Source organism: Panthera uncia (assembly GCF_023721935.1).
Source record: "Panthera uncia isolate 11264 chromosome B2 unlocalized genomic scaffold, Puncia_PCG_1.0 HiC_scaffold_24, whole genome shotgun sequence".
NCBI classification, from domain to species: Eukaryota; Metazoa; Chordata; class Mammalia; order Carnivora; family Felidae; genus Panthera; species Panthera uncia.
Window position 1 is genome coordinate 57904196 of NW_026057580.1, and position 26413 is coordinate 57930608.

Below are 26413 nucleotides of genomic sequence, written 5' to 3' on the forward strand. Positions count from 1 at the left end.
CCTTTGAGTTGGAAGACAAGGGTTAGTTATGCATGTAAAGGAATACAGGGAGTTTCAAATGCTTTTGGAAAAAAGGGTTCATTTTTTTTAGCTTGGTTGTGCATTCTTTTATATAGGTGAAATATTTAATAATTTATAAAATTGGGGTGAAGAGTCACTAGAAAAAGATTGTTTTATGTCTGAATTTTATCCATACCCAGGAATACAATTCCATTGTGATTGAAATTGTTACAAAATATAAGCAGCAACAGAAATCTACCCAAAACCTGATAAGAGGAGCATAAACTAGAGAATTATGAATCAACTCTTTTATTAGCCTTGAGTTAATATGGTAAAAATGTCAATTCTTTAAATATTGATTATTAAGTTTAATGAAATTGCATTTGGAATCCAAACAGAACTATTATGGGAATTAGATAAAATGATTTAAGCTGTATATGGGAGGTTAAATAAATAAGAGTCTATATAGATAGGATAAGTAATCAATAAATTGGACTGCTATAATATAGCATGTACAAAATAAATTCCAAATGGTTTGAAAAAGAATCTCCACATATAGTTTAGATTACATATTCAACCTGGGTTTCTATGAGAAGCCTTCTTAAACAAAAATGGAAATCCGGTTGCCAGAAAAGAATAAATAGGCATGTTTGATAATGTAAAAATAGAAATTTTGTATTGCAAAAGATCATATTTTCCTAAAACTTGAGAGGCAATACAAAAGTAAAATAATTGAGGATCTCTTATATTGTTTCTAACCCTGCTTTGTAGGATATTGTATATTGAGTGAATTATTTAATTACTATAATTAGATGACTGCTTTAAACTCAAATGAAATCATCAGTCAATAAGTATGTTTCAAGGCACCTATTATGTTCCAGCCCTATTATAGGTGTGAGGGACACAGCAGTGAATAGAGCCAAAGAAGAAACACCTGCCCTTGTGGAGCTTACACTCTAAATAAGTGAAATATATAATAAACAAAATAATATGTAAATTGTATTTCAAAGAAAATAATATTTAGGTATGTAGTATGTGAGATAATGATACAAGCAGCGGAGAAAAACCAGAGTAGTGATAGAGGGAGTATGTCTGTGTGTGTGTGTGTATGTACAATTTTATTTTTTTTAATTTTTTTATAATGTTTATTTACTTTTGAGAGAGAGAGCACAAGCAGGGGAGGGGCAGAGAGAGAAGGAGACACAGAATCTGAAGCAGGCTCTGGGCTCTGAGAGCTTAGCACAGAGACGGCGTGGGGCTCGAACTCATGAGCGGTGAGATCTTGACCTGAGCCAAAGTCAGACGCCTAACTGACTGAGCCACCCAGGCTCCCCTGCGTATGTACAATTTTAGACAAGATATTCAGGGAATTGCTCATTGAGTAGGTGACAGGTGACTAAAGACCTGAAGGAAAGAAGAAAACAAGTCATGTGACTATTCAAGCTAAAACTATTAGAGGCAAATGAAAGAGCAGTTCAAAGGCATGAGTTGGGAACATGCTACGTTTTTTGGAGGAGCAACAGAAAGGCCAATGTGGTTATAACATAATGAGCTGGGTTGGGGGCAGTGGAAAGGAAGGGACAGGTGATAACGGCAAAGAGGTAACAATGGATCAAATCAAGACTCTCCACAGTAATAGCAGAAAAGGCAGAATATATAGTCAAAAGCAGATTGCCAGAATTAAGAAAATTCAATAAGCTTGTGGAAATTCTCTTGCATAAGTTTCTGTTTTCTCAGTGAAATAGAAAGCAGGGTGGTTGCTGAGAGCGAACATGAGGGAGGAAATACTGGAGAATTGTAGGAGGAGGCGATCTGAGTAAATCATCATTGTAGGTGATGGAGAGAGTGAATGGAACTATAGTACCATTGAGCACCCAGAACACAGTTGAGGTTTGTGATTATAAATGTAATGTGAGTTCAGGAAGCATTCTGTGTGTGTGTTTCTCCAGCCATACTCAGTACAAATGTACGTGCCAGAAGAGACGGAGTTGGATTTAACCAGTTTGGTTGTATTGCTATTTGTTACAATGAATTGAAAAGGAGTGAGGGAATTTGAAGTGTATGTGGGGGAGTAAATAGAACTAAGGAAGGTAAGCTGTGTAAACAGGTGAGTGGGGACACAAGGATGAAGACCATAAAAATCTAGTCGAGTCAATAGATTATTGACTTCCAGGTCCTCTGGAATCGAGGGTTGTTAAAAATGGGGTTTAAGAGAATGAGCTGAAAACATTAGATGTTATATATCAGTCATAGGTTGACAATATTGGCATGTAGTTATAGAAGAAAACACCTGCATTTCTCACAAAGTTTAAAGGTAAATAATATCTATTAGATTCATGAAAATTCCAATTCAGTAATTTGTTTTGGACACAGGATTGAAGAGGCACTTTGTACAATATTTAGTAGTCTACTTGATAACAAGCTTCTCAAAAAAAAAAAAAACCTGGCTAAATGTATTGTTAAATCCATAGTTCTGTTTTTCATCATTTTTTTCAAAAGCATTTTGGAAGCCATTGATAATTTCTTGAGTGATATTATTTTATCACCTCTGAGTATAGGGATTTTTATATGTTTTAAAAAATACCCTTTTCAGTGGATGCTTTATATTTTAATGCTGGAATCAGCAGTATCCCAATGTGACACCAGACAAGACATCGACTTTTAAATGAATCATTGTTTTCTTTCGGAACTAGAATTAGAATAGCTGATTCATCCACAATCTATTATGTGTACATTATTGTTGCTATTGTGATAATAGAGAATTTTATTTATTTTTATGCCGGATTATATTGTGAGTACACTTTTAGTCAGCTTGGGTTTAGCAATCCTGTTATATTTGTCCTTAGAATGTCTTTCACATGTTCGAGGTTTGTATTTGAAAAGTTTATAAATAAATAAATAAATAAATAAATAAATAAATAAATAAATAAACGTATTATTTTTAGAGAATAAATTTATTCAATTGTGAAAAAATACCCCTTTCAAGTTTTAATGTCCATTTGTTCAAATACATATAATTTACATGTTTGTGTCTGTTTATTTGTGCATATGTATGTGGGGCTTTATGACTGACAGTCCTTTTTAACACTGATTCTTAAATTTCATATACTGAAGCATCTTTAAAAATATGTGTTCCCATGGGGTGCCTGGGTGGCTCAGTCAGTTGGGTGTCTGACTTCGGCTCAGGTCATGATCTTGAAGTCCGTGAGTTCAAGTCCCACGTCAGTCTCTGTGCAGACAGCTCGGAGCCTGGAGCCTGCCTCAGATCCTGTCTCCCTCTCTCTGTGCCCCTCCTCCACTTGCACTCTGTCTCTCTCTCAAAAATAAAGTAAAAACATAAAAAAAATTAATAAAAAATATGTGTTCCCATAAAATAACATTTCCCACCTACTCTCATCTACTTATGGTGGTCATTTTTTCTACAATGTTCACTTTCCATTCTTCACATGTCTTTTGTAAGGTTCCAGTACTAGGACTTCAGTCCTAATCTACCATAACATTTATTTTTGGCTGCTGAAGACATGTAGGTCCTCTGTTTTAGGGAACTTGAATATGAAGTCACTTTGTTATGCTATAAATGTTTGTAGAAACATAGATTTCTGTAAACACAGTTAAAAGTATTTTTTCAATACAGTTTTAATTTGAATTAAATTCCTATTTCCTGTATACACATAACCTTTAAAAAAAATCCCTAGAATTTTAAAGTTTTACAGGGAGGAGGGAACTTAGATCATTTTTTCTAATTTTTTTTTTAATGTTTATTTTTGAGAGAGAGAGACATAGTGTGAGCAGGGGAGGGGCAGAGAGAGGGGGAGACAGAATCTGAAACAGGCTCCAGGTTCTGAGCTGTCAGCACAGAGCCTAACATGGGGCTCGAACTCACAGACCCCGAAATCATGACCTGAGCCAAAGTTGGACGCTTAACCAACTGAGCCACCCAGGCGCCATGGAACTTTGATCATTTGTTTTAACATTTTGTATAATCTGTGCAAGATGATAATAAATGTTCTATTTGTTGTGTACTCTATTTTCTAATAAGACCGTCACAAAATATATTAGAATGTTAAAAATTCTGGGAAGTCCTGTAGCAAAGAAATCTGACCAAATTCAATACAGCTTTTCTCAAACATGGTTGATATCAAAATTACTACCCGTCTTTGTTTTTTGCTGAACACCTATTAACATCTCATTGAACAAATTGTTCTCAGAACAGTTTAAGAAATTCTGTTCTCTCCTTAGATGAATAAACAGAGACATGGTATATTAATATGTTATTCTAAAGTATATGGCTATTTACTAGCAGAAAGTATCAGAACTAATTTGGACTCCCAATTAAGTGTCTCTTTCTTCCTGCCATTTGTCTCCTGGTATTTTCTTATTCCCAGTGCTGTATTGAGCCATCTGTAACACTAATCCTGTCTTTGTTTAAAATGCTGATATTTTATTTTTGATTTATTTGTATAAATTTTATTTTTAAATATTGATTAAAATATTATCTATCTTGGTTACTAAGTTTTGTGTTGTCCCCTATATTTTATGCATGAGTGCCCCATTCACCTAGCCCAGTTCTGGGTTGGATTATCCCAACAAAACTGTATGTGTCTCCTCCAGTCTTGGAATATCCAAATCATTCCATATTCCAAATTATTTTGAAGTATGATGAATTAGGTCTCCACATCAAAACCCAATCTTTGGTTACTCTCATTCTTCACATTTATAGAGAGAAACATCCTAGTGTTTTCTGCCCTCTTGTTCCTGGGAATAAGAATATCCCTCCGATTATTTTGCATATTAATTTATAAATACCACGTAGATTATTGCACTTTCTGAAAGTCTGAGATTTTAATTAACTGATAATTAACAACCCAGATCTTACATTAACCAGTTCCTATGTTCAAGGGAATAAACTTGGGGCTGAGATAACATCTACTAGCCCCACTTAATAAAAATTCATATTCACGAGCTCAGTGAACTCTAATACAGCATGTCCCAAAGTATGTTTCAGAGAAGGGGATGTTAATAGGTTCAGGGCAGGGGGGTGGAGGGATGTAATAATAAAATTAGTTGGATAGATAAAGATCTGAAGGAAACTAAAGAGAATCTTTATTTCGGGACTTCTCAGAGCCTTTAATATGCTGATGTTCTCCAGGAACATGAAAAAAAAAAAAAACTCTTATACAATGCGGTGTTTCTTAAACATATCTGACTGTAGAATCTTTATATATTTATCTGAATGTATGAGAGCTTTTGCACAAAACATCTGTCATGGCACTATTGTTTCACAGATCATGTTTGGAAAGTATATCTGTAATAAGCTAGCTGAACCTGGATTGTGTTTTATAGAAAGTGTTTTTCAGATGATGTGTAATTCAATGTCCTATGGTACCACTTTGTTTTCCAGTAGTGGTTCACTTACCCCAAAAACCAGCCAGGACTCTTCTTGTGCATGAGAGAAATACTGAAAATTAATTGTTTTACTGAGTGGAAATTTATAAGAATAGACTATTTTTTTTGATCATCATATCCAACTTTTTCACAGCTGAATGTTTTTATAACTCTTGGGTAGCTGGTATCCACTTAATGAAAGAGTTCCCCCTAATCAATCTCATATGGAAGAGCTGATATGTTTACCCCTCTTGTCTCAGGTATTTCTGACCTGTTTACTTCAAAAGAAATTTTGAAAATGTGCAAAATCTAAACTTCCTTCCTCGTTATACCTGTATTATTTTCTATATACAATGCACGCCTAGACCATCCCTGAGGTCTAGAAAAACTCTTATTTTGCTTCTTTTCCGTGCTCTCAGAGATGCTGACAGAAATAATTCCTTGGAATTATTGGAAAATAATTGGAAAAAGATTAATAGTGATCTGCTGAAAATTTAATGTGAAGTTTAAACCTGGTATTCCTGAAAAGATGTTTGAGAATAATTTTATATTTTAGAGAAATTTTGGATAAGTTCTGATAATAGTATTTTCAGCTGCAGACAAAGATCCAGTACTGACCACAGTTTAAAACCATCGTCTCTAACTCCTTCTCCATTTCTTTTGTTTTAGGGGTGGACACTTTGATAGCCTGTCAAGGTATGGTAACGAAACATCGGCCTTTAATAATAGCACAACAACTACCCGTAGTACACGTAAACTTATTCATATAAGTTAGTTCTGAGCTCTGAGCACCCCATCCATGGCTCATTCCCTGGCCACACACGTGGACCCTATTTGGATTCGAAAGGAATTTTCTCATCTTTAGCAGCCTTACTTTCAGAGCTTGAGTTTTTCAAAGTGAAATAGGTAATTGTTGTTTATAAAATATTATGATGGTACAGAGTCTGTAGCAACTAAAAACATCCCAGTGTTTGCTGCAAGGCATGAGGAGACAGTGACACAGCTCATTTCCTCAGCCGAGCTCTCTTTGCCGCCTTGTACAACACTTATTTCAAAGCACGCCACAGCTTAGAACTGTCGTGATCCCCATTAATATAAAATCATTGACCCCTGCTCCCGCTGGTGCGACTAAATTACATTCTGCTGCTCAGCGGCAGCCGCGCATGGGGCCAGCGCTTTTAGTCATCGCCAGGTGCCTTGATGCAGGCGCAGCCCCTCCTACGCCCAGGGTTTGCCTTTAATGAGGATTAGGCACCTTCAAAGATCTAGGAGGACCCACTCCCAGGATGGAAGCCTTTCTAATGGCATCTGGGCTTATCGTAGGCAGTAATTTAGTATCTCGGAGGAGACTGAAGAGAGATTCATTTCTCGCCTCTAAGAAATTGCAAGAATGTGTGGTTTTGTGATTGGCTTTTTTCCCCCCCTCCCTCTCCACCAGCACAAATTCAAGAGCATTATGCCTGACAATATCCTGGATTTATAAAGCCTAGAAGGTGGATGTGGTAAAACAGTATCCCAAATTATGATATATCCCAGCTGAGGAAATTCCTCCTTTATACTACATTATATGATGTGCTGCTAATAGGACTAAACCCACTCACAGATGCCCCACGCTCATTTCATTTTTGTATTTCAGTGGTGGAATTTCCTTACTAAAGGATTGATAGCCGGGTCCGGAGTGTGGTCTGTCTTCTCATTGTGTGGTCTCCCTTTGCATCAGCTCCTCACCCTCTCAGGCCTGCCCTTCCACGTGGTTCCCTTGCCCTCTGAAAATGAGGGGATCAGGGGTCTGCACCTTCCTACAGTGGGTGTGGAATTTGCAGGAATGTTCTCTGTGCTGCTACAGCAATCACTCCTGCCTTGACTGTTAAGGGACAAAGCTGGAGAGCGCTAGGTATAATGAAATGTAGAAAGTAGTCATCGAACACAGCAAACATACTTAGATAATCAAAGTCCTCCCTTACAAAAATTCCAGAAAAATGAAAAAAAGTATTTAAGGATCAGTCACACATATGGTATTAAAATAAGTGTGATTATGTGAATGTATATACATATATTCACACAATTATTTGCAGTGTGTTTAGATTAGTTCTTTATATAGCAAACTGTTACTCGTAAAAAGCTCAGAAATAGTTTAGCATCAGAGTAAAATCTGGTGTTCAAAGTATTATTTGTGGAAAAATCGGATGTTTTTGTCTGGCGAGGGAAGAAAGCTATGTATTAAAGTAAAGCTGGTGTTTAATCCAGGAGAATCTGAGCTCTGATGAATCAGTTGGTTTTCTCTCTGATTTATTTGTAGTGAGACAAAATCATGAAAGTTTCTCAATCTAGTAAATGTCAACATTTAATTTTTAGTTTTTCAGTATATGCGGTAAGAAATGGTGCCTTAACTGAGTCAAAGTACACAGTGAAGCTAGTCAGCAGTATAAAATGAGACAAAATTTAATCAGTACTGTGGTGGTCACACTGTATATGGAGACTTTGTCTGAATTTTCTACTCTGATACCTATCAGAAGAAACAAATTAAGTTTTATGGCCATAGGGAGTATCTGCAGAGAGTTCTTACTAACTGCAGAGAGGTTAAATGGTCTACACTATTTAATTACAAAATTTATAAATACTATTTGTTGATAAAAATCCATTTTAAATAAAAATGCACAAAAGCAACAGTAATAAGGAAAAATGTGAAATTTCTGCCGGTTGAGTTTATCTATGGGATCTATAAATACACGTAAGTAATATAAAGAAAAATAGGTATATTCACTATACTTTGGAAAAGACATGGTTTTGGTTCCTGAAATTATTATTTTTTTTCCCCTGAGGTTTAATTGTATTTCATGAAATTCAGTATCTGGATTAACAACTTGCTTCTGAAAGCTGAGACCCAAACAGAGGTCTTTCTTTCCAGAAGGGTGTCCTAACCCCAGTCACACATCTGCTAATTTGGCCTCTCTCTCAATCTCAGAAGAACTTGCTGAACAGAAGTGAAACTATGCACGTGCTAATGGCTCACGCTCTGCAAACTCCCCTCTCTCCCCAAGAGTGTCTGGTGTGCAAAGCTGAGCTGGAACAAAGATACACTAATTATTCCCCATTAATGTGTCTGCTTGAATGGCCCTAAATACCAGAGTGATTAATTAGCGCAAGGCAGCCGGGCCAGGATGTCACACCCTTCCCTGCGTTTAAGTGTCGCCAAGGTTGTGCTCGAGTGTTGACAACAGCATATCTTTAATTTTCTCCAAGAAGAAAAGTTTCGTCAGTACAATTAATTTGAGCTTGGCTGGCGTGCAGGAATAAATGTAACATGTGGAATGATATTACTGCTGTCTAGGCAATTTTTTTTTTTTTTTTTGCCTCCTTAGGGTACAGTAAAACTTTTTTGGCAACTTGGTTATCGAATAGTGTATTTCTATAATTGTCTCAATTTGGCTTAATTACTTTTGTGCACTTTGCAGCAAAAAACATGGATCATAAAATAGTAAGCGGTTATTATTCACAATAGCTGGGATGGATATAGATGAATGCGTAGATAAGAATTAGAAAAAGAATGGCATTAAATTTGGTATCCTTTCAACTATGCAATTTTCTCTCATGGATTGAAATGTACATCAGTGTTATCAAAAATAATTTGAGACCACTTAACCCCTAAAAGATATGAATCTATTCAAAAATATGTAACAGAAAAGTGCCTATTTGGCCTGATTTTTTAGGAGGCAGGTTTTGCTGAGATTTTAAGCTTTCCGAACAATATTTTGCCTCAATTAGACTCTCAACTACTAACATATATAAATCAGTTGTAAAGAATAATAGCATACATAATAAGTGATTTTTAACACTTTCATTATATTCCTTTCTTTTTGTAATTTTGTCAAAGTGATTTCTTAAGGAAAAAAATTAACTCTATTTTAAAATAATTATATACTGTTTAGAGAAATAGAATGAATCAAATAAAGTAGCTGCGACTCATACTATTTTCCCTCTGTTTTTAAGATTGAGCTACAAACATAATTCTGGAACAGAAACAAAATACTGTATAATTGGGAAGTAGTGTGTTTCATTTGCTGCCTTATATTTCTTTGCTGTTGCTGAAATTTTAAATTAATTCATTTTGCTATGGGCATGCTGTCTCGTTTTGTTTTGTTTTCAAACAGTGGAAAGAGAAAAAAATCAGAGTGGCATGCAACCGGCAGCATGGATGTTCTTCTCTTTTCTTTCACAGTCTTCCTCAAGCTCTATACAGGCCCAAAAGGCTATTCAGCAGCAGGGGTGAGAGCACTGAGGGAGAGAAGGGGTCACCTCTCCCATCTCTCCATGTATCTCATTGTTCTTCCCTTGTCAGTGTATTTCCCACACACCATCTCCAGCCACTCTGCGCCTCATCCCTGCTGCTGCTTCCATGACCCCCACAGCATTATTCTCTCCCCCTCCGCTCTCCACATCTAAGCCTTTGTTTTCTTTTTTAATTTTTCCCAGACTGTTATTGCTATAAGACAATCACTGCGGTATAGGGTTGTAGAAAATATTTGTTGGAACAACTAAGCAGAAAACAAAAGTTTCTCAGTGCGGTGATCCCCAGCTCCTACTGCATCTAATTCTTGCCTTCCTTCCATTCTTTTACCTCCAGTTCTTCCACAGGTTTACACAGTGTTTATTCACTTCTCGTGGAAGCAGCATGTATGGTGAAAAAAGCGCAGTCTCTAGGCTGGAATCTCAGTTTTACTACTCATTAATTGTGCAATTTAAAGCAAAAAAAAAAAAAATCACTTAACCTTTTGAGCCTCATTTGCAAACTAGGATTATTAATATTTGCTCCATGGAGATGTAAATGAAATAAGAAATCTGATTCCTCATCCACTTTGTTCAGCAGTCTGTTACTCTGGGTAAAGCAAAGGTAACTATTTTTCTTGGTGTTTCAGAGTTTATTAAATATTTGCCATACTTGCCACCTCGATGGCAGGGCATAAAATTATTGGCAATACTTACATTCAGTTGAAATGATAGAAGTTCCATTCGTGAGTTTTGTTACTATTCCTCTGCCTCAAGTGCAGATAAACCCAGAGACAGTGAAATGGTTTTGGGCCTCTTTAGATCAAAAGGCAGAAGTGCTTTCACTGAAATTTTTCACTTTAACTTTGAGACATGTGTGCATCTTTGAAGAGAGTAGAACCCCTAAAAAGCTGTGATAGTTCAAGCTAAATACCATCAATTTCTTCACTCTCTGTATGTGTACACTGCTTCTCACAACAAAAGATGGAATTTAGTTCCCCTCTTCTTGCCTGGGCTTAGCGACTTGTCTTTTTCTATAGAATGGTACAAAGAGAGATCCTGGGATTTTCAAAGTAGGTCATAAGAAGCTTTGCAGTTTCCCCTGCATTGCTTGGTATACTGCACTTATGATGCTTCCTCTCAGAACCTGTAAGAGGCTACATGAGAGAGCTACATGGAAAGGCCACATGTGGATGCCCTGGTCAACAGCTCTAGCTGAGCTCACAAGTGACATCCAGCATGAACTGACCACCATCTTGGATGTTTAGCCCAATCAGACCTTCATATAACACCAGCGCCAGCCACCATTTGTTTACAAACCCATGAGAAAGCCCAGTTGAAGAGTTACCCAGATTTTTCTGTGTTCAATTAATTTACAAAAATATGAGAAATGAAACTAAAGTGTTGCTTTAAGGCACTAAGACCGGGAATGATTTGCCATATAGACAGACTAACTACAACAGGAAAACTACATCCGAGCATAATTTAAACATAATTTAAACATTTAAGCATAAACATGTACATCATAGTGGCAAATCAAGATCATATTCACAGCTAGAACTTGAATAATTGAAGGAGAAATTGTATTTATGTGTATCACTTGGCTTTGTTCATTCATCCATCCATCACAGGGCTACCGTGAGCCAGAATTTTTGTTTCCTATATACACTGTAGAATGTTTAAAAACAAAAGGTTCAGTCCCCTGATGCATATTGATTTAGAAATGTGCATCACAAAAATAATTTTTATAAATAAAGGAGCAGTTTAAAAATGTGCGTCTTTAAAAAGCCATTATAAATCATTTTAAGATGTTGTATGGAAACCAATTTGACAATAAATTTCATGTTAAAAAAAATAAAAATAAATAAATAAATAAAATACATCATTTTAAGAAATGAGGTGAGATACCAGATTTTGTGCTATAACTGATTTATCCTTAACTCTAAATTACATTGATTCCTAAGGACAAAAATTACCTGAACAGAGGTTATAATTTTATCAGTGTTTGTAAATATAGAATGTGAGAAGAAGAATGGAAGACTCTAACTGTTAAGACAATTACACTTCTTTCCCCCACAATTCTTTGATAGGATCGTCCTAATGGTAGTGGCGTTAACGCTCGCTCTTTTAGAAAGATCAGTGCCAGTACCATCTTACATGCTGTGGACAACGTTGGTCACAAAAATCACATCTTTTGGGAGAGCAGTAGATAAAAACAATTTAATTTATGGACTTGACTTTTCCAGAAAATACACATTTTTTCTTTTGCTTCTTGCCTTTGGCCTTCTTTGACAGTTCCATCTGCTTTTCTTTATCACCTTTGTGGGCTTGCTCCCTGATGGACCTTAAGTTGCAAGGCTCAAAGAGCAGAAACAGTTTATCAAAACAGCTTGTGTATCTTATAAAGTAGAAGTGACGCAGGGTGGCATGGTTAATATTTGGACATCAAGCACCTTGTAATATCTAAGGCAATGATATACCTCCCTTCCTCTTGCTTCACTTTAATGAGCACTTGGCTACTTACAGCCCAGGAAAAGAAGAGAGATAGAAGGTGATTTTGCTTTGTAAAAATAAATGAATGGATTTTAAAAGCCTATGCTGCAAGCAACAATGAGCAGGGGAGATGATAATTGTGCTAAACATAACCAGCCGGATCTCTTGAACACTAGGTTACATTCAGGAATTCCTTCCTTATTCTCTCACAAGTGTCAACACTGTTACGATGCAAAGGAGAGCAGAACTCAAGTAATGGAAAATTTTTCCTCTTTCAACAGAAGACAGTTTCTGGAAGCATTTCTTTTCTTCTGCCCATCGAGAAGCTTTCTGAAACAGTGTTTTAACATCCACCATCATACTGAAACTAGCATTTGTGAACCTTACTTCACTTGTAATACCTAAATGCGAACGAAGCTTTAGAGGCACCTGGGTGGCTCAGTCATTTAACCGTCAGACTCTTGATTTCGGCTCAGGTCATAATCTCACACTTCATGGGATCAAGCCATGCATCAGGCTCATGCTGTCAGTGCGGAGCCTGCTTGAGGTTCTCTCCATCCCTCTCTCTCTGCCCCTCCCCTGCTCATGTTCTCACTCTCTCAAAGAATAAATAAATAAACATTTAAAAAATAAATAAATACAAAGTTTTAGCTTTAGCATCAGAAACTCTCAAATATCAGTCCAAGGTATGATGCCAGGAAGTTACCCTGAAATCACCTGGAGAGTGTGTTAAAAATCCAGACCTGTAGACCCCACGTTGCAGGAATGGGGCCTGCGAGTTTGCTCTTGTTGTCATCTACAGCATGCCCAAGATTTGTTCTACTGAATTATAGTCCCTAAGATGTTCTATGAAAGGAACATTCTGTCTTAGAGATTCACGATCCATGCAATCACATCAAAGTCCTTAAAGATATTTAACCTGGCATAACCAAGTATTTCCAAACTTACTGGACCTTCAGAACATTTTTTAACAGAGTATTCCATGGAGCACACTTTGAGAAAAGGGAGTTTAGAGGAGTGCTGAGATGCCCCTTCCATAATAGAAATTAAGCAAAACAAAACTTCCTTTGCTTTTGCAAATTTTTTTCTCATATACTCTTGTAATATTTCCTGTAAGCTCAATATTTGTTCTCTCTTTCTAATTGCTCAGTATCTGTTGTCAACTTATATGTGTGTTCTAATAGTATTTAAAAATTAGAAATTACCTTAAAATTATGTGTGCCTGAGATGCCCAGCTTTTTCCATGGAACACATGTATTATTCATTACTTCAAAGGTATAGTTCTAAGAATTTATAAAAGTCTAATAAAAACATTCTGCTATAGAGTAAATGGTCACCTGAACACCTTTCCATATCCTGGTTTGTATTATAACTAGTTATGGTCATGAATTTTCTTTCACAGGACTCCAAACTACTCGAGGGAAATGACGATATCATGCTCTCGTTGCCATGTTCAAAAACCTTTGTTGAATTGTGTTGATTTCTGAAACCAGGTTTCTCCTGATTTGTGATAGCAACATACAGGTGCTGTCCAACGTTCTGATTCACTAATTCACTGACTTTGTCAGGTTTCTCTATCTTGTTTTGTTTTTTAAAGATAATTGACATTTCATCCTCAGTTTGTATTTTGGAAGCATCAATAACCAACATTAGCTCATCATCCAGTTCTGCACCAAAATCCAATTTGTCATATTTTTTATAAGCTCCTTGAGGACAGGACTTATATATCTTTTTCGTAACCCTGCAGTGCTCTTTTGTACGGAAGCATTCAAGAAGTAGTTGTGGAGTGGATATAAATAACCAAAAGGAAAATATGCTGAGCAACCTGTGACCATTATGACTTTCTCAATACAATGTTTTTCTAAAAATCAAAATCCCAGACTTGATGTTTATGGCAATGTATGTGCCAACCTGGGGCTGCTTTATGCACTAAATGGATTTCCCCTGTTTGTTTTTTCTGTCCCCTTGCTCTTATTCCTGCTCATACCCAAAACTCTGAATATTCAGTTTATGCAGTTAAAAGTTAAATTTCAAAGGTAATGAATTTCAAAGTGGGTGTTTTATTAAGTGCAGCAATAAACAAGTGAGAGTCACATTACACTGTGACAAAAGTTCTTCAGCTTCTATGGGCCCTTGTGTTCCCAGATGAAGAGCCAAATGGAAATGTTTAATAAAACATGTGTGAGACTGCACAATAGAACAGTCCTTACATTTTACATCAAGCTGCATCAGGGTCACGGGAGGTGTTTTATTAGCACAGTCAACAATAATATCGTGATTTTTATTAGGAGGAAAAGATAGTGAGAGACTACTAATTATTTTTCAGCCTGAGGGGCATTTTTTCTTGAAATGACTGTTAATTTGATCATTGTCGTGCAGTTCACAGATTTACATGAACTTATTTCACTGTGACACATGGTTAAGAACCAGACTAAGATTGTTGCTTTATTAATGGTTTTCAGTAAATGTATTCAAAAGTGCTAACTGTGTGGGTGTATGGATGATATTGATAGCACTTGGAAGGTTGAATCCTTTTGGAAGTAGCTAGCCTGAAGCCCTTTTCACATGATATTTTCTTTGTTCATGCAGTGAGATGTTAAGCCTACAAGAATGAAATAAAATCCCAGGGAAATAAGAATGGTGTTGTCTCAGATATTACCAAAGTGGCTTTTTTTGCAAATGTTTCCTTTCTTGTTTTCCCCTTCCCACGAATAGGGCAAGCTTTAAAGATATGAAAAAGCCAGTGATTTCTCAAAACCCTTGCTTTGGCATAATCAACAAAATACTGCACCATGTTTTTGTTGTTAAATGTTACAGAATAGACATAATCCACTAACACTTGAACTAAGAATTCTTGCAGAGTATACTTCTAAAGCTAATTTATTATGATTTTCTTTTTGATCTGTATGCATTATGCTAAACTGAAAACAAGAATCTTAAGCTAGTAGTGACCAGGTTCATTTTTCTTTTCTCTTTCTTTTTACAAACATCATTAATGTGGTAAAAAGTTTTATAAAAATCTTCTCCTGCCCTGATACCGAAAGAGATTCCACATAAGACATATTTTTAATGATGGAAGTAGTCTTCAAAAAGGGCAAAAGTTTAATATGTATAGAAGGAGAGAACCTGTGATTCATTCTGCAGAGTTTTCTATTTAATTTAAAATTGACTTGTTCTAAATAATTTAATGCATTTGGAAAAAAATCCTGAATTGGACTCAGAAAATTGGCAGTTTTCTTGACATAAGAATCTTATTAATTTGAGAAAAAAATCCATTCCTTAAGGTAACAAATTTTTAAAGTGATATTACAAATATAAAACTGACTCGTAAATTATAAAGCAAATCAAGATTTTAAGTTATTGTCGTTATTAAATGAACAGTTAATATGTTGGCCACAAAACCCACTCTCACTGTCTTTACACTATGTATTGTTAAATAATCAAAAATTATAGAAAATTTGGCAGATATAATCCACACAACAGAGTGATCTTATAAGAGATATAATGAGTAGATACCAATTAAAAAATTAATGTTTATTCCATGACAGATGAATATAATTCATATTTTAAGGACATCCTCATTATGAAAACTGCTTGATATAGCAGCTCTTAACTCTTACAAATGGGAAATGAATATGATAAAAAGTGGACTGAAACTTGAATTTAATTTTGCGACAAGTGAAGGAAAAATATAGCATACTATTCAAATACCGCCATTGGTCAAAAATAGTTAAAAAGTATTATGAGGAAATAATCTCAATTATATTTTCATCTTTGTTTAAAGGGGAATTTTTTTGCCCCAAATGCAGTGTATATGTTTGAATTGATGAGCAAATTTTCCTTTGAATTTTTTTTACCCTTTGGGGAAGTTACCTATACGAAAGACAATTTTTCCATGTTTTTATCACCGATCATTAACGAGTCCTCTTTTAAAAGCATATTAAAACGCCATTTTGTGACATGGAAAACTTCCAAGAATTCCAAAATTCCAGGAATTCAGAAGCACAATTACAGACTTTCAGGGCCTGCAGAGACCTTGAAAATCATTGATTCCATTTGTCAGATTCTCAGCAGGATGTGGGAAATTTTGCTTATTTATTTATTGTACTTTCCCACAACTCCCTTTCAAAACTCTCATAGCATCATATTGTAGCAATAGCCTGTGGTCAAGGAGGCAATGATCTGTTTATACTTAAGTGATGTCAGTCTCCTGGAAAAGGGGGACTCCAAAATTCTGAGTCTTTCTGAGCCCCTATGTACAATAGTGGGCCACATCTGGCCATGGATAATTCCAGATATAATTGATACTCTTATCCAGAAAGAATTTTGATTGGGAATATCTTGAAATCACTTCAGTTATTTTTGAGAAATCTCACAATAAATTAGATGTGTATTAACTTTAAGGGTCATTTAAAGGTCTCACCAAAGATGTTTCAATAAAGAAAAGTCTATTTGTGCACACCGATTAGGCTAACAAGCAGTCCTAATTATATGGTGTCTCTTGCGCTACATTAGTGTAAAAGAGAACTTTAACTTACCCATTGCCGATGCTGACAAATGCTTTGTTAGTCAGGGCCATTTGTCACCAAGAAGGCTGACTATTACAAAAAGAAAAAAAAAATATTGGCAAGTCTCTGAATCACACTATAAATTAAGAAAAAAATCAAAACCAGAACCAAACCCTTACTCTAAGATAAAAACCCATCACATTATAGTTTGCATTTCTTCTACAGTGTTTTGTAAATCTTTATCATGTAGTCCATATATACAATTTAGAAACAAGTTTGGGTGCTTTGAAAACTTACTTTGTCTTTTTATATACAGAGGAAAGAATTTAAAAGTTTATCTTAAGAATTAAAGAAGCTAATACTACCTAAAACATATATGTAGTTTTGATCCCCACTTTATTATAACAACCATTCATGACTAAAACCTACAAATATTATCGTTCTTCTTCTAAAACAACTTTCATTTCCTTATGACACTTGCCAGAACTAAGAGATGATACGCATCAAGTTGCAGGGTGATTTTATCTTAAATATGTAGTCGAACAACAAGAGATGGTTGATACTAATAAGAATAATAACAATAATTGACAAAGCTTTTGCTTTATACTAGGTCCGGTGCTCAGTAATTTACATGCATTGTTATATTGCGTTATACATACAATATAATGAAGACTAGGAAGATGTTTCTTAAAATATGAAAACTTAATTGCATTCAATGTGATGGTGGTTAATATTTTGACTGGCACATTTTTTCTTAGGAACACATGCAAACTTAGGCAACATATATTCAGGAAGGTTCTGCTGAAGATTCAGTTGGCCATTAATGCTGTCTTCCTCTTCAAGTATTTCCTGCACTTGGATAAGAAGCAGTGAGACAGCTTATATAAATTGCTAGAGGAGGAAAGCTGACAGGCAATGAAGACAGGAACATGAGTCTCAACTCTGCTCCAGAATAGTAGATAGAAAAGAGAAATGCTGGAGGGGATACAATAGCAAAAAGCCAGAAAAGAGCCAGAGTCTTTTTGGTGAAACCATCAGAGCACCAGGCACTACAATAAACTGTATTCTGGGAGCATGTTCTTCTATCGCTATACCTATATTGGAATGTAGATTAAGAAGTACATGATAGCACATTATTTCAGCTATGCTGAGAGTCAGTCTCTCCGCATTTCTTTAAGTTACATCTCTGTAAGGCTCTATCAGTGGTTGGTGGCCATATGCCTGCTCCTATGTATGGAAAGCAACAACTACGAAAGGTAGACTCATTCAAATGTGTTATAGCAGCAATGCAATATGAGCAGCATTGCCCTAGGTATGAAATATGTTGTGAAATGGTAACTGACTTTTATCAGTCTGGAATAAATGAAGGGCATACTTCCATCATTTTATATAATGGCCCAATATCTGGCAAGTTCCTATTATGTTAAAACTATACAAATAACAGCTTGAGTTTCTTTTAAAAACTGACGTAGAGGGGCGGCTTAGTCGGTTAAGTGTGTCTGACTTCAGCTCAGGTCACGATCTCACTGCTTGTGAGTTCGAGCCCTGTCTTCGGGCTCAGTGCTAACAGCTCACAGCTGGGAGCCTGGAGCCTGCTTCAGGTTCTGTCTTCATCTCTCTGCTCGTCTGCAACTCAAGCTGTGTCTCTCTCTCAAAGATAAAATAAATATAAAAAAAATAAAATAAAATAAGGAGGGGTGCCTGGCTGGCTCAGTTGGTTAAGCATTCAACTTCATTTCAGGTCATGATCTCATGGTTTGTGAGTTAGAGCCCTGCATCAGGCTGTATGCTGACAGCTCAGAGCCTGGAGCCTGCTTCGGGATTCTATGTCTCCCTCTGTCTCTCTCTGCCACTCCCCTGCTTGTACTCTGTCCCTCTCAACAATAAACATTAAAAACACTTTTTTAGGGGCGCCTGGGTGGCTCAGTTGGTTAAGCATCCGACTTCGGCTCAGGTCGTGATATCGCAGTCTGAGTTCGAGCCCCGCGTCGGGCTCTGTGCTGACAGCTCAGAGCCTGGAGCCTGTTTCGGATTCTGTGTCTCCCTCTCTCTGACCCTCCCCCATTCATACTCTGTCTCTCTCTGTCTCAAAAATAAATAAAGGTTAAAAATTTAAAAAAAAAACCCACTTTTTTAAATAAAATAAGGTGCGCATGGGTGGCTCAGTCGGTTAAGCTTTCAACTTCCATTCAGGTAATGAACTTGCAGGTCATGAGTTTGAGCTACATGTTGGGCTGTGTGCTGACAGCTCAGAGCCTGGAACCTGCTTTGGATTCTGTGTCTCCCTCTCCCTCTGTTCCTCCCCTGCGCTCTCTCTCTCTCTCTCTCTCAAAAATAAATAGATTTAAAAAATTAAAAATAAATAAAAACTGATGTAGGTTCTAGGTACCATTCACATCTTTATAAATATCTTGGCAAAACATTAAAAACTTGTGTGGGACTCAGGGCTATTTTTCGCAGGTTTTCTAGCATTCATAGCTTCTATTCAATAAAATGCCAAATGTGCCTCAATTAGCGTGACAACCAAAAATTGCCTCTATAACTTTCCGTTATCAGTCTTGGTATGACAATGAGACTTCTGACCTTTACAACCTAAGTACTCTGGTCTGTTTGAAAGGATGACCACTGGTTCTCTTCACAAAAACAGGAATTTTCTCTTCCATATGCATTAAGATAGTTTCCTTTAGTGGTCTTATTTGCCTTTCATCCAACTTTGCCCAAAAAGTTGATAGCTTTTTAATGTAAAAGCTCAGAAACAGAGTTTATGATAAATTCACTGGCTGATACGGTATTTGGTCTTAAACAAATATAATCATCGCAAGGCTCTCTTCCTACACACATCCACTTACCACTTAACTTTCTGCTGCATAAAGAATTATTTTTTACAAATAAATTGATGACAAAACAAAGAAGGCAACTTTAGTTGAAACACTCCATGAAAAGTCTATTTTCAAATGTCTCTAGGAAGGCTAAATCCAAGACTGTCACACAATTTCCTCTGAGCATTAAGATGCTCTGTGATACACATTTCTTCCTTTGTTTGGTTTGCTAGTTTTTTCTGAGGACTTGTCATTACAACCTCAGTGGAAACTTCTAGTATCAGCTTAGTAGGGCTTCCTTATTCCTGGATATCTCATCAGTCAATATCTTGAATGGTGAAAACTCTATGTGGAAGAATGTCCTTGAATAAGTATTCCTATTAAATTCCTTGAAATAATCCTATCTTCTGGAAGTTTCTACTCTAATACGTTTCTATTAGAAGCATTCTATGAAATTTTGTTCATTTAACAAACACTTATTAAATGGGCTAGATGAGCCTTGAACTCAGGTAGGCACTTCTTAAATCCTTTTCTTGATGGACCAAATAATAAAATATAATTTCAAGTTGATTATTACAATAGCATTACTAAAAAATGATACTTTAATTCATAGCTATTATAATATTTATTTCTGTTAATCTTATAATAGGAATGATTAAATACTATATGATAATATAATAGAGAGGGCAGGCAGGGTGGATTCAAAATTTCCAGGATACTGAGAACAGATAGTCTAAATACACTTATGTGAGGCCTACAATAAATATATTTTAAATAATTTATTTCCTGGTCACAAAAAAACTCGAGTGAAAAAGCAAAATTGACATCTTGCCCTGCCTGCATTATGACTCAGCATATCATAGCTCAGTCAGAATGAAAACGAAGTACATAGACAATCAAAAACAAACACCTTTGCATTATGGGATAAAGTAAAACAAACAAAACAAGAACCTCTGTCTAGTACCATTCCTCCAAATCGATAGACTTTAGTCCTCTCCCCAAAGTGGCCAACTTGCCAGCAAACAAAATTAATCCTGACTCTGCAGCACCTGACACCTACAGATAGGTGAAGACCCTTGAAAATAAGATAATAATTTGAGAAACCAACTGTTTTTCTTCCACCTTAGTAACCTTCTGTTTGGGTGTTTGTTTCCCTTTACACAGCTGCTTCCAACTGTGCTCAAGAAGCCAGTTTTTCAGAAGACTTCCCTATACACATATTACTTTTGCAAGTAAATGTACTTTTTTAAAGTGGTTTTTCTCTGGATTTTCCTTTGACACTCACCTTGTGACACATATTCAAAGAAAGCATTAACTTATAAATAATGATTACAAATTTTGTGTACCCTTACTACGAATTCTACACTCCTTAAGGAGAACCAAGCACTTAAACCTATTTTCTAAAGTGGATTTCAGTTTAACTCTATTGAAATGTGTAATAAATGGTTCTTTTCCATATATTTAGGCAGCTTCAGAAAATTATGTTAAATTCAGTAATTTCATCATTTGCTTATTTATTCAATAAATGCCAAATATCTACTATGTGCCAGCCCCTATTTAAATCTCTGAAGATGAAGGAATGAACAAAACAGACACAGTCCCTGTCCCCATGGGGTTCACATTCTAACAAGCTATTAATATATTATAAATTACATGTAATATTTGGGATAATTGATTGTATATAGTGAAAACATGGCTAAGCAATTGGGGCTTCAGATTTCATTCAGAAATTATTATCCTACTATTTTTATGTATTTTTGGAGAAGTTTTATATCATTAATATTTACTGACTGTTAAAGGCAAACTGCAGTAGAGGTTCTATGACTCATAGAGAGAAAACACTTAGTGTATCTTTTTGAATGTGATGGCTGTTAAGATGGCTGATACTTATTTTTAAATCTTCACATTTTGAGAGATTAAAAAATAGAATAGTCTAGTGCTAAAAGTCATTAGCAAATTAACAAAATTTCTTAAAAAACTTTAGAGTATCTCCATTCATGCCACTAAAACAAATGTTAATGTAGCTGTTGTAAGTATCTAGGACACAACTTCCTCACTGAATGATTTTGGCTCAATATTTATACAAAAATCATTGCAAACCTCATTTCTGTTTTGGGGGATAAGAAAGAAAATTAATACAATGAGAGTTACAATTTCCATCATGAGCCTTGTGAACGTTGTGAGGTGGACAAACTTAAAGAATAGCAGCAGCCTTCAGAGAGACATGTTTCTTGAAAAACTATGGGATGCGTGGGTGGCTCAGTGGGTTTAGCTCAGATCATGATCCCAGGGTTCGTGGGTTCAAGCCTCGCGTAGGGCTCTGTGCTGACAGCTCGGAGCCTGAAGCCTGCTTTGGATTCTGTGTCTCCCTCTCTCTCTCCCCCTACCCTGTTTTCTCTCTCTCTCTCTCTCTCTCAAAAATAAATACACATTAAAAAAAACTTAAAAGAAAAACTCTGTGATTATTACTGGCCTTCCTAAATGTTATTAACACAGTAACAAAGCTTATTTAACCATTCCCTGCTGCACGTTCGCAAGATTATCTATCACACAGAGCATACATGTGACCATGTAAGGATTCTCTTTGCTCTTCAGCTGACTAGAACCTCCAGTTCACATCATTTCTTTTGCAGTTAGGGAACTTGGGGTGCCATCTACAGGGTCATTAAAACACTGTTCTGTACGTAAATTATCTTAATGGCTTTTGTCATTTGTTTCTGATTCTTCTTTGCTGTTCCAATAGGGAATCCAATGAGGGTGGCTCTGTTATTCTGATGGAATGCTCAGTGAGATCAGAGCCAAGTTGTTGAAGATGCCTATAGAGTCTGGGGGAGTTTGAGATAACCTGCAGGGTTTGAGAGGGGGGTGCTGGAGCTTAGAGATTGTTGTGGATTTCATCCTGGATGGTTTGCTGAGTGCTTTGGGATGCCTGAGGTGAAAATTACAGCAATTTTAAAAGTCTGACACACTCTCCAGCTGGTAGCACTAAAAACATGACTCGTTGCGTCCTCTTCTTTCCTTGTTTCCTTCTTTGAATGAAGATGGCACAAATGCTCTATATGAACTATTACCCATTATGTGAATTTCTATGAATTAAATTAGTTTATCGTTCAAAAATTCACTTAGTTTTTTCTTTCTCTGTGAGCAATTTATACCATGGAGCAAATCCACAATATTTGTCAAGTTATTAGAGCCCTGGGTTTTTAATTACTAGTTGGAACCCCAGCCCTTTTGGTAAAATGCAGACTGCATACTGAAAGGAAAATAAGAAAAAAAGAAATAACAGATTATGCAGTATATGAAGAGGATGTCAGTGACCCATTCTCATCTAAGACAATATTTAATGCAATGATAGCTGCTGTGGAACCCATATCCCTTATATTCCTTTTTTTTTTTTTTTTTTGAGGGGAGGAGGGTTTTGATGTTATCAACCAGTACAATAAGTTGCAACCTCAGATGACACATTGTCTTTAACAAAATTAAAATAATGAAAAATTCAAAGTTGCATGCATAAATAATAGAATGTTTTTATGTACAAGCTAAAACTTTATCCTGTAGTAAAACTTTAAGTGTGTTTCTCCTTAGAAAATGAAATTATATGCCTAAAAAGAGATGACATTACTCCTATTTGTATAACTTCTATCACATTATAGAATTAGATTTGTCAGAACTTACTGTCAATAATTTGAAAGTGTTCTTTCAATATACATGAAATTTGAATTTACTATTTTATAGAAAATAAATAAATCATATTTTTCCTTTCCTAGAATTTTAGAATCTATGAAAAACTCAAAGCAAGTGTGAAGCACCAATTTCAAAATGAGTCAAATTTGAGGGCACACTAAGCTATTCCTACAGACAGTTTTGTGCAACCCTCAAAATATTACACCTCTAGGTAGATGTGAATTACCACTGTGATTTGAATATTAGAGTCTACATGTTAGTTTGAATGCTGACATGTTCAGGACTTGTTATTTTTCTCCATTCTTATGACTCTTCAACAATATAATAAGATAAATAGTAAATGCTTTATTGATGAATCTAAGCATAACTAGTAAAGGTTCTATGATTTTTAAATTAATAAAAGAAAACATTTCATATCAAATATCTTTAGTTGTAAGTTACAAGGAAGTTGAATAAGTTTAATTCAGCTGTGAAAAATCATATAGTTCTATTCTAGTTCTGAAAATGTCATATTTCTTATATGCATGGATATGTCAAAGAAGTTTAATGAGTGAATATCTTTACTTATAATAAATAAATGTTCTTACTTCTTTCTACAATGACTGTGGTTCTGCATCTTTTAACTCTAATTCTGCTCTTTGGTTTCCCCAGAAGTCTGCTATCCATCAGCTCTTCCTTTCTACATCTCTTTTCTGCATATTAACACTATGAGGAATCTTAAGCAGTCCTCAGCAATCACATCATAAATCTAAGAATGAAGTCTAAACCTAATTGTTCCCATGTTGTCAAATAAGAGTGACCAGGAAGGAGGTGGATGACTAAAACGGCCACTTGTGAGTATACATTCAGCTCTTGACACAGTTGAAAACCGTAATTCATAAAATATCAGTACAAAGAACAAAATGCAACTTTGCAATTATTTGCAAAGAAGTTACCACTTAAAATGAGCACCAATACCTGTGACATTTGGGCTGTCTAGACAAAGGTTGTTTACCCAAACTTAATCCATGAAAGGTATGTCTCACACTGTTAGCTAAATCCTACTAAAAATATTCATATGGAATCCAACTTGCCCTGGTGCCTAACTCCCTGGCATAAATTAAGATTCAGAGAAAGTTTCTTAACTCTTTCACGTCAAGAGAGCCGTGTTCGTAAAGAGCATTTCAAGTAATCCTTGGATTAATCCAAAATGCAAACATCTGCATGTGAAGGTTTATTTATCACTGTAAGTTTTCATCTATATTAAAGACATGAAATGTAACATTTGAAAAGAGAGCCACAAAAACTGGGCATTTACTAAAACAAAGCAGAATAAGATTGTGTGTATGTGCAGGAGGCAGTTTGGGTAGAATGAAAAGTGTGTGAGGGTTATCCTTCAGAAAAGTGTGTGAGGGAATATAGATGAATCACTCGGTGATCACAGCAAAATAGTAACGGTAAGTACTATTCCTGCAAGGAGGAAGCAGGACTTGACATCTACCCTGAGAGGTTATTATGTCTTCTAACTACTTAGACTGACTTCCTTTATGAAATTTTAAAATTGGATTCAATTTGTGATTTTTCATCTTCTTGTCTTTTTAATATTTTTACGTTTTTGTCTCAAGTTCCACAGACCAGGTCCCTATCTCTTATTTTATAGTCACTGTACCTTATATCTTAAGTCATTCTTTTATTTCTGAGAATGCAAACTAAAACAGATGGAGTCTGAAACTCTTCAACCAAAGTTAGAAAGGCTGCTGAATTATCAATGAATTTAGTACCAGAGGTATTCAGCACTTAAAATCACACCATTTGACAAAAACGTGATGAGTGTAGAAAAACCTGGGCTCGAGAATCTACATAATCTAATCGTTCCTTCATTGTCACTTTGACTTTCTTGCTACTCAAGTCATTGGATTTATCTAAAATATTTTAAAACTGCATTTCCCCTCCCTCACCCTGAACTTCTGGGATTAGCTCTTCAAACCAGAATGTGAACTGGTGTAGTCTGTTCCTCATCTATCCAGACTCAACCAGAAATAACAAATTCTTGAAAAATATTTGGGTAGAGTGATTGTAATCATTATTGGTTTGGTTTTTGTTAACCTTTATTTTTTGTTTAAGGAAGATTAAGTCAATCCACCTGGAGTTTAATACTGTATGTTACTATAGTAACTTTATAGCCTGTTTGGCTGTGACAAAGGGGCTTCATCTCGTCCATTTCATGCTCCTGTGTCGACCTACTCCCTCCCAGTGTTTTATTATATCTGTCTTTAAGGGTATCTGCGGGAGCCACAGCTGCTGTGCTTTTGTCACAGAAAGCAGCTTTCACTGTGTGAAATGCTCAGCTCTAAGAGGTCTTACAGGCTGATAGCATTATTGAATTTCAAAGCAAAGACAAACAACATTAAATTGTTTAAAGCTAATATTCATGTTTTCCTGCATACAGTGAATTTTCCAGAAACAGTACATACTCTATCTTTCTAGAAAAAAGTATATAATTGCTATCTCATGGAATTATGAATGAAGGTATAGGGAGTAATCTTAAAGTAATATAACTTGAAAAAACAAACCCGAAATATATTCGGGTCAGAAAAGATACCAATTTTATATACAGTCTTTTAAGTGTGGAGATTTTCCTTCTAATCGAGTAATTTGCTTGATTTTTAAAAAATTTTAGAGGTATCTAAATGTTGTTTAGTGAGTAATTTCTGAATATGCTCTTATAATCTACATACTGATGCTGATTCACTCACTTCTGCAAAACCTTGCGTATTTATGTTGCATATTTATATTCTTAAACCAAATTTGGTCTTGATCTCTTTTGAGGAATTGTGTTAGACCCTGTTATTCCCAAAGATAAAACAGCAGTGTTTGTAAGGGCAGAACTGAATGTAGTTTCAGTGCACTCAGAAATTATTCATATGAATGTACTGAGAAGATACTTTTGATAAGAGTTCTGTCTTGCAATTTCATCTCAGTTTAGCCAAATCATCCGCCCCAACTTGCAACTTCAAAATACTCCTCTTCCCAAAGTGGACCAGTATTTATTTGCCTCTGTTCCATAGAAGGCAACTTTGGTGAGATTCTTTTTCAGAATATCTATGCAGTGATTTTCCAGTTGTGTTAATTGTTGTGTTGGAAAAGTGGTGAAAGCTCAGTGTGATCCTGTTAACTTGCTAAGCATCTGGTCAGCAGGGTAGTTCAGTTCCAGCAAGGCTCTCGACACCTCTGCCAAGGGTTATTGATACCTCACACACCCCAGCTGAGGCAGATTGT

The 26413-nt window shown here is 35.8% G+C and overlaps 1 long non-coding RNA gene across 1 annotated transcript in view; it reads left to right on the forward strand.

The window, feature by feature from the left end:
- Positions 1–26413, forward strand: part of LOC125938720 (uncharacterized) — a 162689-nt gene that overhangs the window by 24113 nt on the left and 112163 nt on the right. The window contains exon 3 of the long non-coding RNA XR_007462788.1: positions 6055–6081. This is a non-coding gene — a long non-coding RNA (uncharacterized LOC125938720). The remainder of the gene's footprint in view (positions 1–6054; positions 6082–26413) is intronic.